Raw genomic sequence first — 12005 nt, 5'->3', positions numbered from 1 at the left:
GCTCTGATCTTTCAAAGTTATTAGTGACACGGACAAGGAAAAAGTTGCAAAAAGGTACAGATTTTTATGAAACTTTTATCGGTAAAACAGAGCCTGAAATTAATTGATTCTTAAAAGTCTTCATCGATACAAGAGATAAAAAGATAAATACATTGATCCTTTTAATATTTTCTTTTCTGTGTCGGCTCTTGGGTCAGCGCCCGATCCAGGACACAGACAGACAAACAAACAGGCAGGCAGGCAGGCAGGCAGGCAGGCAGGCAGGCAGGCAGGCAGGCAGGCAGGCAGGCAGGCAGGCAGGCAGGCGGGTGAAATGATAAATTATTACAACCCCACGTGTCCGTCGCGGGTCAGAAATCCTTTCACTGACGGCAAAAGCAAAACGAAAAAAGAAAAAAAAAATCCCTAGTGGAACCAAAAAAGGAAAAAGAAAAATAAGAAAAAAATGCAGTTTATAAAAGGAAAAAAGGAAAAAAGTCAGGAATGCAGGAAATGTTGACATCAATGGCCCGTGTGTGTGTGTGTGTGTGTGTGTGTGTGTGTGTGTGTGTGTGTGTGTGTGTGTGTGTGTGTGTGTGTGTGTGTGTGTGTGTGTGTGTGTGTGTGTGTGTGTGTGTGTGTGTGTGTGTGTGTGTGTGTGTGTGTGTGTGTGTGTGTGTGTGTGTTTTTCTAGATGCGATGAATAAAATATGTGGAAGCAAAGAAATGGAGGAGAGGAAGATGTTTTGAAGGGAAGGAGAAGAAGGAGAAGAAGAAGGCTGGAGGAGGAAGGGGGATTTTGCCTTAGGAGGAAAGTAAGGAGGGACAGGAAGGAAGGAGAAAGGTAACGAGAGGTAAAGGAGACAGTGAGAAGTGTGAAAGGAGTGGTGAAGGATGAGAGAGAGAGAGAGAGAGAGAGAGAGAGAGAGAGAGAGAGAGAGAGAGAGAGAGAGAGAGAGAGAGAGAGAGAGAGAGAGAGAGAGAGAGAGAGAGAGAGAGAGAGAGAAGGAAGAGCGGAAAGGACACACGAAGGAGGGGAAATGAAAGGAAAGAGAAGATATATGAAGCAATAAGAAAACTGAGAAATAACATGTACACTCACATAAATTATATCAAACACTCAAATGAACATCCATACCTCTCTCTTTCTCTCTCTCTCTCTCTCTCTCTCTCTCTCTCTCTCTCTCTCTCTCTCTCTCTCTCTCTCTCTCTCTCTCGCTAATTTCCCATGAACGAATCATTTCCTGTAAGTCTCTGCAGCTTGCCTTTTGCAATGAGAGAGAGAGAGAGAGAGAGAGAGAGAGAGAGAGAGAGAGAGTGTGTGTGTGTGAGTGTGTGTTCCGACCATGATATTAAATTCGAATGTTCTGAAGCCTCATGGGAACAGTTTGTGAAGCTTCATTGAGTCTCCCAGGTGTCTTGGTGTTCAGGGATTTGAAACAAGTGCCTAAATACTAAACAATCTTTGCGTGTGTGTGTGTGTGTACGTACATGTTACACTTTATCTTGTGTTATCTTCCTCCTCCTTCCTTTTCTTTTTATCTTTCTTCTCCTCATCCTCTTTTGTCTTCCTGCTCCTCTCTTTTCCATCCATTTCCTCCTTATCCTCTTCTTTTTCTCGTTCCTGTCCTCCTCTCCTTCTCCTCCCCCATCTTCCCTCGTCATCTGAACTGCGAACGCGTGTGTATATTTAAATAGATGATAATGGCAAAGGTTCAATAAATACTCCTTTCTTATCTTTATATATACAAAGCAGTGATCGCATCGAGGAGAAGAAGAAGAAGACACAAAAAGAAGAAGAAGGAGAGATAAAGGAGAAGAAAAGCAAAACACTCTTCTAGCCTAAGCGATGACAAAAAACAATGATTCTATCGAGGAGAAGAAGACACGAAAATAGTAATAATACGAAGAAGAGAAAAAGAGAAAAGAGTGAAAACATTTTGCTCGTATCAGTCCAAGTGATGACAAACCTTCACCCGAAAACTCAACTTCCTCCTCCTGTTATAATAAATCCACGGTTTTCTGGCGCCAAATTGCTTTATACATCTACCCTTTTTATCACCATTTTTTAACCCTCCCTCCCTCCCTCCCTCCCCTCAAGTCTTACGAGCAATAGAGACAAAGCGGCGGTATTTATTGAACAGGAGAAGAGGAGCTGAGCATTTCCCGCTGATGTTTACGGCTAAATATCCCGAGAAAAGGAAACAATCGGGGTACTGTTTGCATTCGTCTGTACCTCGTTGTGTGTTGCAATAGAGCACGCGTGATGTTTTGAAGGAGAAGGAGGAGGAGGAGGAGGAGGAGGAGGAGGAGGAGTAACAAAAGATGGAGGTGGAAGAAAAGAAGGACAAGAGCAAGGGATTAAAAGAGAGAGAGAGAGAAGGAAGAGGAGGATGAGGGTGAAAAGATGAGAGAAAGAAGAGATGAGGATGAGGATGAGCAGAAGAAGGAGAGAAAAGAAGGAGGAGGAGGAGGAGGAATACAAAGGAATACAAAGGAAAGAACAGACAGCAACAGCCCTACTGGGCCTAACGAGGCTGTCTGTGTGTCTATTCTACCACTACCACTACAGATTCTAAGAGTTAGAGGACGGAGGACACTAGAGATCAAGGAAGGAAAAACAAGAGAGTATAGGGAGGAGGAAAGGCTAAGATGTGATAGGAAAGGATGAAAGAGAAATTATACTATTCACTACACTAACTAAAAAAAAAAAAAACATTTTATGTAGGCGCAAAGTACGTTATATGAGGGGTTGCTGCGAGGTGATTGTCCAACCTTTGTTTAAAAGTTTCTATTGTGTTACTATCGACAATATGTGCTGGGAGAGAGTTCCAGACATTTACAATTCTATTAAAGAAATAATACTTAGCCTCGTCTGATCTGAAACGCTTACCTATAATCTTGTAGCCATTATTTCGAGTGGTGTTGGAACTGTCAATGATGAGATAGTTGTTTACATTTACGTTATCAAAGCCCCGACACATCTTAAACAATTCAATTAAGTCGCCTCGCATTCGCCGTTTCTCTAAACTGAACAAGTTGAGTTCCCTCAAGCGCTCCTCATAAGGCTTGTTCCGCAGTCGTGGGATCAACTTGGTAACTCTTCTTTGGACTCTCTCCAGCTTGTCTATATCTTTCCTGTAATGGGGTGACCAGAACTGGACGCAATACTCAAGTAGAGGTCGGACAAGTGTATTAAACAATGTGAGAATTACCCCTTCTGATTTGAATTCGAAAGTCCTACCAATAAACCCAACCAATTTATTTGCTGTTTTAACTACTTCCGAGCAGTGTTTACTTGACTTGAGGTCTGAGGTAATTATAACACCCAAGTCCTTTTCCTCCTTAACCTTAAGAAGCTCGGTACCGTTCATTAAGTAATCAGTGTGATCGTTGTTATTACCAATGTGCAACACTTTACATTTATCTACATTGAAGCTCATCTGCCACTTGTCTGACCAAGTGGCTAAGTGGTCAAGATCAGATTGTAATTTTCTTTTATCCTCAGACGTGACTACTTTATTCATTATTTTTGTATCATCAGCGAACTTAGATACTTTGCAGGTGAGACCCTCATCGATATCATTAACGTAAATAAGGAAAAGAACAGGGCCGAGCACTGATCCCTGTGGTACACCACTTAGAACTTCTCGCCAGTTTGAAAATTTACCATTTAAAACAACGCGCTGTTTTCTCTCAGACAGCCAGTCTTCAAGCCAATTGAGAAGTTTTCCATTTATACCATGTGACTTCAATTTAGCTAGTAGCCGCTTATGGGGAACTTTGTCAAAAGCTTTTTGAAAATCTAGATACACTATATCTACTGCCTTTGTTTCGTCGTACATGGTGAAAACATCATAAAAGAAATCAAGCAGATTAGTTAGACAAGAACGTCTGTTTCGGAAGCCATGCTGCGAGTCATTGATTAAATCATTTTCCTCTAGAAAGTTCACTAAATTATTGCGAATTACTGTTTCCATTAGTTTACATACTACAGATGTAAGGCTGATAGGTCTGTAGTTACTTGGAAGTGAATTATCGCCTTTCTTTTCTATAGGGGTAACGTTAGCTAACTTCCAATCCTCGGGAACCTTACCGCAGTTAAATGATTTGGTGAAAAGCAACGAAAGGGGCTTACAAATTTGGAATTTAGTTTCTTTCAAGACACGTGGTGCAATACCATCTGGGCCGGGGGCTTTGTCAGTTTTCATCTTATCAATTACTTTGATTATCTCGTTTTCATGAAAAACGCAGACACTTAAGGGGGTTATGTTGTGGAGCATAAGGAGTGGTTCGGGGATTGTATGAGTATTTTCCTCTGTAAAAATTGAAGCAAAATAATCATTCAGTGTGTCCGCGATCTGAGTTTCTCCGGTGACAAAATTACCGTTATCTAGTGTAATGTGATTAATGTGAGATGTAATGACTTTTTTATTTCGAACGTAACTGTAAAATTCTTTGGGATTGGATTTAGCAATGCTTGCAATATACATTTCTAGATTTTTCTTACTCTGTCTAATGAGCTTTTTTGATTCGCGTCGGAGTCTGTCGTATTCTAGTTTATCAGCCTCATTCTGAGAGGACAAATATTTACGGTAGGCACGATTTTTCTGCAGTAGTTGTGACTCAATCTTGTTTGTCCACCATTTAGGTTTATTTCTCTTGCATGGACGTCTTTTACGCATAGGGATACATGTCTTCACAGCATCTTCTAAAATGTACTTAAATTTCGCCCATGATTCCTCAATGTTACTTTCGCCAAGTTCAGCGTTCCAATCTGCGACAGAAAGAATTGACCTGAGTCTGTCGTAGTCTCCTTTTTTATATATGAAAACTTTTTCGTTGCTAACAATGTCCTTATATGCTTGAAGGTTGATGTTAAAGGAGACAATCTTGTGGTCACTTGTACTAAATTCAGGACCAATATTAACGTTAGATATTAAGTCATCGTTTGTTGAAAGAACAAGATCTAATATGTTGTCACCTCGTGTGGGTCCTTGAACGTGTTGCTTTAGGGAACATTCTAATAAATTATTATACAAGTCGTGACCAGAGTGAGAGTTAAGTGGATTTCCCCATGAGTTAACAGGTAGATTGAAGTCTCCACAGATGACTGTATCAAAAGTGTTACTTATTTCAGTGATTTGATCTTGTAAATTCTTATCGGAGGAAACATTGTGAACCGGAGGCCTATAAATAAGACCTATAGCAGTTTTCTTAGAACGTACTCTTAAATGCAAGAAGACTGAATCTATATTGTTAATCTTTTCGGTTTTTAGTATGGTTGGCTGAAGACTGGCTTTTACATACAGCAATACACCGCCACCTATCCTGTCTTTTCTTTCACTGCTGAACATTTCGTAACCTGGCAAGTTGTATTCCGCAAGAAAGTCTCTGTTTGCAGAGGAGGAGGAGGAGGAGGAGGAGGAGGAGGAGGAGGAGGAGGAGGAGGAGGAGGAGGAGGAGGAGGAGGAGGAGGAGGAGGAGGACGAGGAGGAGGAGGAGGAATAAAAAGAGATGGAGGAAGAGGAACATATTTGTAAACGAAAATACGCAATAAACCGCGCGTGCAAGAGAGAGAGAGAGAGAGAGAGAGAGAGAGAGAGAGAGAGAGAGAGAGAGAGAGAGAGAGAGAGAGAGAGAGAGAGAGAGAGAGAGAGAGAATTAAGGCTATAAATAATCCTTTCCAAGACACGTCACTTCTGCGTCATCTCGAGACTCGCCAAGAATGTGTAATTTGCAGAGAGAGAGAGAGAGAGAGAGAGAGAGAGAGAGAGAGAGAGAGAGAGAGAGAGAGAGAGAGAGAGAGAGAGAGAGAGAGAGAGAGAGAGAGAGAGAGAGAGAGAGAGACTATCTATGAAAAAATTTCTAACATACTGTGATTATCCGTACATTAAATCCATCTCCCTCCCTCTCTCTCTCTCTCTCTCTCTCTCTCTCTCTCTCTCTCTCTCTCTCTCTCTCTCTCTCTCTCTCTCTCTCCCCGCTAATTTATCCGGTGAGTAAATATATTATACACACCATAATAAAATAGCGTAAGTCTTAACAGTGAAACCGCTGACAAACGAGAGAGAGAGAGAGAGAGAGAGAGAGAGAGAGAGAGAGAGAGAGAGAGAGAGAGAGAGAGAGAGAGAGAGAGAGAGAGAGAGAGAGAGAGAGAGAGAGAGAGAGAGAGTCAGGAATGCATATAAAAACGCTTAATGAGAATCGAGTTAATTGGAATCTCGAATCTTCTCTCAACACGCCAAGCAAGAAACTCCACAAAATGTAATAGTTTACCTGAGAAAGTATAATAGTTTACCTGCGAGAAGACAAACACCTCAATACACACACACACACACACACACACACACACACACACACACACACACACACACCACCGTTGCTATCGACCTTAACTAGCTGATATATGCACGCAATAATTTTTCATGCACTCAAAATATCTAAAAGTGTGAGCGGCGCCACCTCAATGTAATTAAGTATCTGCAGGAGCGTAAAATCACCGTAAAATATCTAAAATCTCTAGAGTAAGAGGATAAAAGCATTTTTCTCCTGCACCAGTGGAGGCGGACGAGCGACGAGGAGGCGGGGAGAGAATGAGGACGGGCGGGTGAGAGAGAAAAGAGCGGGAAGTGTGTGAGTAGAGCCACGTCTCTTGGTCTTGAGTGTGTGTGTGTGTGTGTGTGTGTGTGTGTGTGTGTGTGTGTGTGTGTGTGTGTGTGTGTGTGTGTGTGTGTGTGTGTGTGTGTGTGTGTGTGTGTGTGTGTGTGTGTGTGTGTGTGTGTGTGTGTAAGGTGGTGAGTGAGTGAGAGGGAAGTATTAGGTCAGAATGAGGAAGAAAAATGAGTATTTGACTGGTTGATTGACTGATTGATTGAGTGATTAACTGTTTGACTTTTTTGTGGTTTAAGCAGCAGGATGGGTTAGGAGAAGTCTTCTACTGTGCTTCTTCAACTTTTTGTAAGTCCATGCACCATTCCGAGAGCTTCTGAAAAATTCATACACCCTCTTGCCTTGGACATTTAATTACGAAAGAATTACATGAATATTTCACATTTTCCTCAAGTTTTAAGTTTCAAAGAACATAAATAGAAGCATTAGGTCTTTATTTTAAACATGGGAAATAACTATTCGGACCTAAACAATTGCAATATAGTGATGAATGTACAATGTAACAAAATCTCACATCTCAAACACATGAGGCATGAGTTGCGTCTGTGTGTAGTTACTAATATAATACACAAATTTGTAATACTTTAATCTCAATTTCAATTAATTTTTTCATGACACTTTCTAAAAAATTTCTCGTACTGAGCAGTCTTATAAACACCGGCCATGGCATGTCCTACTATATACCATTTGAAAGTATTAATGCACCTTGGGGAGCACCATGCACCCTGGTTGACTATCACTCATATAGAACATTAATAAGAAAAAAATGATACCGTGAAGAGGAGTAATAACAAAAATATATAACTTCATAGAGTAGAATAAGATTAGTACGTAGATAAATAAACAATCAGAGGCAAGTAATGAAAGAAAATATAACTTCATAGAGTAGAATAATAACAATAACAATAACAACAACAACAAAAACAACACTACTACTACTACTACTGTTGCTGCTGCTGCTAATAATAATAATAATAACAATAATAATAATAATAATAATAATAATAATAATAATAATAACAATAATAATAATAATAATAATAACAATAACAATAACAATAACAATAAAACAATAAAAAAGCACGTAATCCAATGCGGGGCGTGAGGCACAAGATAACATGAACGTAACACCTGTAATTCACCTGCCATACACCTGCGGATCAGACAGCTGCGGCAGGGAAGAGCCAGCTGGATTTTTGCCCCAGAGAGCTTTGAACATTGCAGCTTTTTGGATTTATTCATTCATTCACGTATTCATTGTGCTCAAATCTCGGTGCAAGGGCGTTCTTCCGGTCAATGCAGTTAAGTAAACAAAAGGGGAAAAAAAAAGGTCAAGTTGAAACGTTAAAAAATAGAGAGAATGGAGTTGTATTGTTTCAGACTCGGTATTAAACTTTTGTCTGGAACACACACGCTATATTCCCATCATGACCAGGCAGTTTGTCACCATTTAGTCTAGTTTGTGATTGTTATTATTATTATTATTATTATTATTATTATTATTATTATTATTATTATCATTATTATCATTATTATTATTATTATTATTATTATTATTATTATCATTATTATCATTATTATCATTATTATTATTATTATTATTATTATTATTATCATTATTATTATTATTATTATTATTATTATTATTATTATTATTACTGTTATCATTATCATATTTATTCATTTATTTATTTATCTTTTTATTAGTATCAGCATTCCATTGAAGTCAGTCATTATTCTGTCAGTAATTTTGCCACCTACAGACACGGGCACTGCCACGGACACACTCTCTCGCTAACTGGTCGAAGGCTTTACGCACATCCGCCTTTTTTTTTTTTTTTTTTTTTAATGATCAAAATCTACTGTAATATTTCCATCAAAATCCTAATTCAATTATATGCTACCAGACCGTCCCAATGAAAATGTGGTATCTTACAATTAAGCAATATTTTTGGTAAGAATGGAGTAAATATGCTTCACGTTTCAAAATAAGATCAATAAGCGAGCGAAAAGATCAGGAAATGGCAGTGTTACCATGTTCGCGTGTCGTCAGGTAGACAGATTATTGCACCAGACTTAGTGACACAGATTGTGGCATTGTTAGTGATTATTAATATTGATATCATCTCGTATTATTATTTGTGTAGTAATGTATTGGTATTCGTATTATTATTATTATTATTATATAATTTTGTGTTAATATCAGTACTGTATAGGTAATAATTAAGTATCAGTATAAAGATCAGTACATTAGCATTGATATCACTGTAATAGTGGTATTAGTTTTAGTATTAGTATAGTATAATTTCGTCTTAATAATATAAGTAATGTATTGGTGATATAGTTATTATTATACAGTTCTCATTACTGAGAGTAACGAGAAGTGCTTTACTATTGATATCATTCTCTCCTCTTATCCCCACACTAAGAAAGCTGGCAACCGACTTAACAAAACACAGCGTAAAAAAATTGTCGATAAAATCCATCCATTTACTTCACTCTAGCAGGCAATGCAGGAGTGAAGCACTCGTGGCGGCGCAGGTAGACAGAGTGAGTGAGCCTCGCGTGAGTCAGCACGGTAGCTTTCTCTTCCTTGTTTGGCGCGCTGACGTCACAAAGTTTGCAAATGGAATTCTCTTGTTTCTGAACTTGTGTTGAATATCAGATGCACGATTAATAGTGCAGTGCTTTAATATGAATTATTCATTAGGGTTGATATTTTAGTTTTGATATTTTAATATAACAGTTTCTAATAGTTTAAGTAATCTTTTATAGTTAAAATATCATTTATATAATACTTTAAACGTCTGATACAATATAAGTTATTGTATTGTTGAGAGAGAGAGAGAGAGAGAGAGAGAGAGAGAGAGAGAGAGAGAGAGAGAGAGAGAGAGAGAGAGAGAGAGAGAGAGAGAGAGAGAGAGAGAGAGAGAGAGAGAGAGAGAGGATGATATGAGTGCGGAATAAAGTGTGCGTGTATTTGTAAAATCATATCCGATTAAAATATGATGGCCTGATATCCCGTGAATCCTTGAAGCGCCGCGCATGCCAACAAGCCTCCCCATTAACACCACAACGCCAGAGGTAATCCCAGCGCGCAGGGCCATCATCTGGCATTAAAACTGAAAGCGCGACTCATTTCCACAACTATTACACCTCATCTCTCAACGCGCGGCCCAGTACATACAAATATTCCCCGTCAGCGTCACGGTTAGGGGCGCGGCGGTTCATGTTGCAAGGTGTTATCCTGCTAATTGTATATCCTCAAGTTCTCAAAAATATGAATTTCCAACGTACATTTCAACGTTAAGATTCCCTCAAAACAATTATTTCCCCTGGTAGGTTATGTTATGTTGTATTGGATTATTTTATTTTATTTTATTTATCTATTTATTTTATCGTACATGGATTGAAAGTAACATGGATAAAATACTTCCCCAAACACTACAAAAGAAAAATAATCTAGCCACACACATACACACAAAAAGAAGAAGAAGAAGAAGAAGAAGAAGAAGAAGAAGAAGAAGAAGAAGAAGAAGAAGAAGAACCCCGTAATAAGTTTGATTAAGTTCCTGTTTCTTCTGTTTTCCTCTTCTCATTTTTCTTGCATGGATGGAACTTGCAAAGGTGAAATTTCCCCTTACGAACATTCAAACAAGCATCACCCGCCAACAAAGCACTTCCTCCAGCCATTAAAAGTTTAGTTAATTTGTTTCAGTCTTGTATCTCCGGTGGGATTGACAGGATGAAAGCTGTGCAAATTTACCTTGGCAGAGTTTACCCACCGACACCAACATTACCTTACTCTTGTTCTGTGGCGTACAACTATTCATTGCATTAAAAAAATATATATATATACAAGCACGTAAAGAACAGAAAGAAAAACATATTAGAAGCATAGTTTTCCCAGTGTCTAAAAAGTATAATGTTCGGAGGTGGTTGTAGAAAAAAAAAAAAAATGTACCAGATTTATTTGTGATTCAGGAATAACGTAAAATGAATGATATGCAGCAGTAGTGTGGGCGCCTCATTCCAAGGACACGTAGCTAAACTAGTGAAGGTACAGAGAGCAGCAATACGACGAATACAGCATCATGTCTCGAATATTTATAATGTTCAGAGATGTGGACGTAGAAAAGAGAAAATGTAACAGTTATTTATGACCGAGGAACATGTGAAATAGCAATGCAAGGGCTACAGACACAAGACCTAACTTTAGAAACCCGATCTGTTTTATTATTACTAACATTTCCATAAGGCCTAAGATACAAACTAGCGTAACTTAAAAAAAAACACAACCAACATCTAAAAATCCTCTAAAATCCATCTAAAATATAACATAGCCTTGAAAACCCGCGCAAAATCTCAAATCACTCCATCACATTGACTTACCCTTGCTAACATATCCATAAAGCCACGAGTAGTACGATTTTAACCCAAAGTACACCAATCTAACAACATAACTTTAAAAACGCGCAGAATCTCAAACCGCCCCATTATGCTGACTACTTGCTAACATTTCCATAAATCCAAGAGTAGTACATTTTAACCCCAAGACTCGCCAAACACACAAACATTACTTTAACAACACAAGCAACATCTAAACCTGGTCTATTACGCCCACAATTCCTTGCTAACATATCCACTAAAACACGATACGCTTTTAAGCAAGCACATTTTTAAACCTATTCGTTTCTCTTAAGTAGGAAGAAGAGCGAGTCATTTCATACTTGTTAGGCGTGGATAAAACATTACAATCGCCGCTCGAGGGAAGAGGATGAAGAAGAAACGAAACACGGAAAAGAATAAAAGAATAAGGAAAGAGTTAGATTAAAATTCACGTAAAGATTAGAGTATTATTGTATTCTCTGTTCGCTTATCTAGTGTCTCTCTCTCTCTCTCTCTCTCTCTCTCTCTCTCTCTCTCTCTCTCTCTCTCTCTCTCTCTCTCTCTCTCTCTCTCTCTTCAGGACGAAAAGATTCACACATCCCTGTTTCACTTCCACAAAATAAACACCTGAATTCCGACCCTTTATCCAAGAGAGAGAGAGAGAGAGAGAGAGAGAGAGAGAGAGAGAGAGAGAGAGAGAGAGAGAGAGAGAGAGAGAGAGAGAGAGAGAGAATGATGGCGCAGTGACAAAATATCGACGTGATGTTTCAAGTCCACACCACTAATACATTCCATTTTCTTTAAACATCCCATTTTCTTTAAACATCCCACGTTTTCTTTCATAATAATTTACAAAAGAATTAAAAAAAAGAAAAAATTAATAAAATAGGACCTTTAAAAATACACGCCCTTCAAAAATATATCCTAAATAATACAACACACACACACACACACACACACACACA

The sequence above is a fragment of the Scylla paramamosain genome, chromosome 12, assembly GCF_035594125.1.
Source record: "Scylla paramamosain isolate STU-SP2022 chromosome 12, ASM3559412v1, whole genome shotgun sequence".
Taxonomy (NCBI): Eukaryota; Metazoa; Arthropoda; class Malacostraca; order Decapoda; family Portunidae; genus Scylla; species Scylla paramamosain.
The sequence above is the reverse complement of the archived record's forward strand: the minus strand, read 5'-3'. Positions refer to the sequence as shown.